The sequence below is a fragment of the Hevea brasiliensis genome, chromosome 13, assembly GCF_030052815.1.
Source record: "Hevea brasiliensis isolate MT/VB/25A 57/8 chromosome 13, ASM3005281v1, whole genome shotgun sequence".
In the NCBI taxonomy this organism is placed as follows: Eukaryota; Viridiplantae; Streptophyta; class Magnoliopsida; order Malpighiales; family Euphorbiaceae; genus Hevea; species Hevea brasiliensis.
This window is the reverse complement of record NC_079505.1, coordinates 8,150,945-8,155,561: the sequence shown is the minus strand read 5'-3', so window position 1 is coordinate 8,155,561 and position 4,617 is coordinate 8,150,945. Positions and strand designations below refer to the sequence as shown.

General features: G+C 32.8%; 2 long non-coding RNA genes across 2 annotated transcripts; one reads left to right on the top strand and one right to left on the bottom strand.

Annotated features, from left to right (window-relative positions):
* On the top strand, window positions 1-903 carry LOC131172058 (uncharacterized). Its single transcript, XR_009142706.1, has 2 exons — window positions 1-96; window positions 200-903. It is a non-coding gene; the product is annotated as an uncharacterized LOC131172058 (long non-coding RNA).
* A 1,805-nt stretch (window positions 904-2,708) lies between these two features.
* On the bottom strand, window positions 2,709-4,290 carry LOC131171799 (uncharacterized). The gene is made up of 2 exons (XR_009142449.1): window positions 3,688-4,290; window positions 2,709-3,377 (listed from the first exon to the last, which is right to left on the bottom strand). It is a non-coding gene; the product is annotated as an uncharacterized LOC131171799 (long non-coding RNA).
* Window positions 4,291-4,617: the final 327 nt, after the last annotated feature.

The following is a 4,617-nucleotide window of genomic DNA, read 5'->3' as shown; positions in this document are numbered from 1 at the left end:
GTCCTTAGGATGAGGAAAAGAAGCCATATTGGGTGGGCAATAAAATTTTCAATGCGCTCCTCTCTGCCAAAGCGATTTTATACAATGGTCTCTAGGGTTAGTTCCTATATTTTTGTTCCCTGTCCCAGAAATGGGTTCTCCCTCTGCACCTCCGGGCGGGGTTGTAGTATGCATAAATAATATATTGTTTTTGTTGCAGATATGAAGAAATGGTTAAAGCACTTTTTGATCTACATGGCCATCTTTGGTCTGGATTGTTTTCTGCTTGGGTCACTACAGCTTTTGGGATACTAGGGGAGATTTGGGGTGGCTTGTCGTCGGGTTTGAGGATCTTAGCTCAACCCAGAAGCCACGAGAGAAGTCAAAGAGTCGGTCACCTCTCACCCCCGATTTCTGGTGTTTTTCGGCAAGGTTTAGTACTGTCCATGGCATTGTGCTTCTTCTTTGTTCTTGGGTCATAATGGTTTGCTCAGCAATTGAGGAGTATGCTTGTGTGGGGAATTTTCCTCTGTAGGCATTGGCCAATTTTTGTTCCCTTGCACTCCATTTTGCTGGAAACTTCCTTGGTTGGATCTGCTTGTGAATGGTTGGGCGGTGGCGGCAGTTCCTGGGCTTCGGGTCTCTCATTTGCTATAGGTCTCCCAAATGGGCTGCAGGGAAAGGCTTTCTCTTTGTTTTCTGACCTTTTCTCTACCACTGGGCTAGGTAGCCAATTAGGGCCTATTTTGGTTACTCATGTAGTGGTTCTATTTGGGCTAATGAAGTGTTGTATTGGATTGAAATCAGACTTTTAGCCTTATGTTGTAATCATGAAAATGAGTCCTTTGTTATGTATTGGGTTCTAAACCTTTTATGTAATGTAATTTGCCTATTGACCAAAAAAAAAATTGTTCTATTTACTTTTTGTCTCTCATTAGTTTGAATTTTATTCAGTTTCAGTAATTTAAAAAATACAATAATATAATTCTTATATTTTATAAGCTTTGAACTATTTAGTTTTTATAATGTTAATTTTGATTTAAATTGAATGAATGAAGGCCAAAGAATATACTAAATAAAAATATAAAAATTTAAACAAAAATATAAATATTAACTGATATATTTTAAAAAAAATAATTAGTTGGTTAAAATAAAAAGTTTAAATAGTAATTCTCTTACAAGCCAAAGCCCAACAAGAATTTAGTAAGACTATAACTATAGGCCCATTATCAAATTTTAAGACAATTTTGAATAGCAACCTGTATTTTTTTTTTAGATTGGACCCAATAGTGGAAAGAGTCCAAGTAATTTTGATCACTGTTAGAAATGCAAGACCTATGAAACATTTCAAGACTTGAGAGATTATAAAGAATTACATAACCCAAAGAAAATGAATTAGACTCTACTATCATTTTAATTCTAATTAATTAAAGTTGATTATATATACTTTTTTCGTTATTTAACTCTATTGCATATCAACTCTATATCAATATTCAAAATTTATAAATCTTTTCACTAAACAAAATTATAAATCTAAAAGGTTATAAAGAGATGTCAAAATCTATGACCAGCTAATGTGAAATAAGAGTGTTTGAAGACTAATTTATTCTAACAATTACATTGCTTGTTAGTGGTTACTACCAGCCCGCTGACTCAATATCAGTCTTTGTATTCTATAATTTTCTGTTGCTGCATAATTGAAACAAAATCTATTTGAGAGTTATTAAAAGAGAGAATTGTACATGTTATATAATTAACATTTATTAATTATTATTCAACTAATTTTGACTCCATTGAATTAAAAAGAAGAGAAAAAAAAAGAAAAAAAGAAAACCAAAGTAAACTCAAAAATAAACAACAGCTGAAGGCCCCACTCAAGCCGCAGAACTAGAGATCCAAAGCTAATCTTCAAGAGCAAATAAACTCTTTACAAACAACTTTGTTAATTACCCTACTAAAATCCAAGACCTAACATATCTGAACTGATAGTGACAAAGCTTTTAAGTTGCAACAAGAAGCTCAACTTTGTAGAATTCATGGACAGTGCAGGGCAAGAAAAGATTAAAGAGAAATTAATCACCAAATTGGTCAGAGTAGCAGCAAGCAATATGAAAAAGGTCATTTACATAATATTAATAAATAAGCAATAATTAAGACAAAGCAATATTTAATAGACGAAGAAGACAGATGATTTTGTTCCTGCATTATGCTGTTTTCCCCACCTCCAGTTAGCAGCCTCCTTAGTGCTTGAAATGCACTTCCTGATGCTTGGAGTAGCAAAGATATGAGCAACAAGCGCCCCATTTAAATATGCAGGTCCTAAGCCTAGAAGAAACCATCTGAAACTTGGGACTAAGATCAACATTATTTGATTTACAAGCTTTGAGTATGGAATCAATAGCCAATTCTAACCTCAAACACACCCTGCGAATGAGATGGGTATTTTGCTATGATAAGAGAGATGAGTATTTGTATTATTTCTACAACTCATATACTGTAATAAAATATTTCAAATTTGGACTTAATGGTGTTAAAAAATAATAATAATAATAATAATAATAATAATAATAATAATAATAATAATAATAAATTCTCTCCCTCTCCCTATGTCTTCCTCTACAAACAACACAAATCAAAACCCCTCTTTGCATCAAAAATTACAAATGAGAGAGAGGGAGATTTAACAAGGCAATAAACAAATATTCTAACATGTTCAATCATGCAATACATAAATAAATTTCAAAATTTCAATGAACACCCTTTCAAAATTCTCCAACTCAAATATTAATTCTAAAACTCAGATACATTAATATGGACTAAACTATCACATTTAAACTATTATAATTATTGCTAAAATCATACATTTTATAGAGAAATCTAAACTTTTAAAGACAAATCAGGTTTACTAGAGTGATATACCCAACTAGACATTTCCAGCGGCTACATTTTCAGCGGCTCTCTCCTCAGTGTCTCTCTCCTCCCTGCCTCTCTCCTCAGTGTCTCTCTCCTCCCTGCCAAATAGCCTTTGGATTTTACCTTCAACTAGCACCTTTAAGTACTGCAAATCTTCGCCTACTAATAAACATAAGTCTTGATATGGATTGCGTGCAAATCGTATAACAAAGTAGACGCATAAACTCAAAAGTAATACACCATAGCTGAGAAAATGAATCCAAGCAAGTAGCACAATTGCCATATAACCCAATAGGAGACGAATATTTTTAACACATCTTTTGCGATTTGAGTTGGGATAGGTTTGGAGTTCGTGTTCAATTGTCGTTGCTATAGCATACTTGATTAGAATTACCACCAACAAACTCATCTCCCAAGATAATTGTTTTCCCAAAGAAGCCAAAGAAGCTAATGCTTGAACGGTAGATAATATTACATTTCCTGTCCTGTTTTATACATATACAAAAAGAAGAGGGAGGAGGAAGTTATTTAACAATAGTTAGTTAATATGTAGGAATGAGACAAAAGCAATGCACGAAGTCTGCATCTTCCGAAGGAAAACAGAAGCAAGCAACAGCAAAGTTTACAGCACATTTATCACATTCAACATCAAGGTTCAAGCATCACAAGGCATAGATTTACAGCAAATGCATAAAAAAAAAACAAAATTGATGTATTTACAGCAAAGGCTTAAAAAGAAGAACAAATCTAATGTATTTAGCTAAATGCCAAAATACAATATCATCAATTACAAACCTAACAAATTAATAAAACCCATCAAGTAGCATAGATTTAAATGTAAAAGATTCTTCTATCTGGGCTAGTAAGAGAAAATAACTCCCAAAAATCACAGAGGAGAATTGTTGATCTCTCTGCTAGCTGTGACTTGCTTATGCGAAAGGAGAATTGTTGCTGATGCTGAGACCATAAGAACTCCCAAAATCAAAGAGGAAAGCGCTGGCCAATTAGGAGAGAAAGGACAAGCAAATGAGAGGAGAGTGGTGGTCGATGGAAAGGATATTGAGAGCTACATAAATAAACGAAAAAAAAAAATAAAGAGGCTTTAAATCAAAGAAATCTAGATATGGGGAAGAAATCGAAAGGGACCACAAGGGGTTGCTGGAGAAAAAAAATATATAGAAATGAGGATGCAGGGAAGACATCCATAATCGGCAGAAAGTTGGAGGAGATGAGCACTCTCGTGAGGATGAGGTTAGGGTCAGGTATACTAAGACTTACAAGGGCTGAGATTATCAGAACTGGAATGGACGGCTAGGATTAGTTAAGTTAAATAACAAGAGAACATAAACGTTGGAACTGGGAATCGAACTTGAGAAGTTTGGCGTGAAGGAATTAAGCCTCCAGTCGTATTTTCATCTCAATTTTTGTGTTGATATAATTATATTTATATATTATACTTCTAAGTTTCTAATATGAAAATAATTTATATAGATTAATCTGATTAATTCAAATTTTAATTTAAAAATTTAATGTAATTTTTTTAAAAAATAACATTTTAATTTGAAATTAAAATAATTAACATTTTAATTGATAAAATTAAAAAGTAATTAGTCAAATAATTGTGATTTGATGCAAATATTAGGATTAATTTAATAAATAACTTAAAAAAACTCATTTATATCATTGTCTTAATCCACGACAAACTCATGCATCAAAATAAATAGG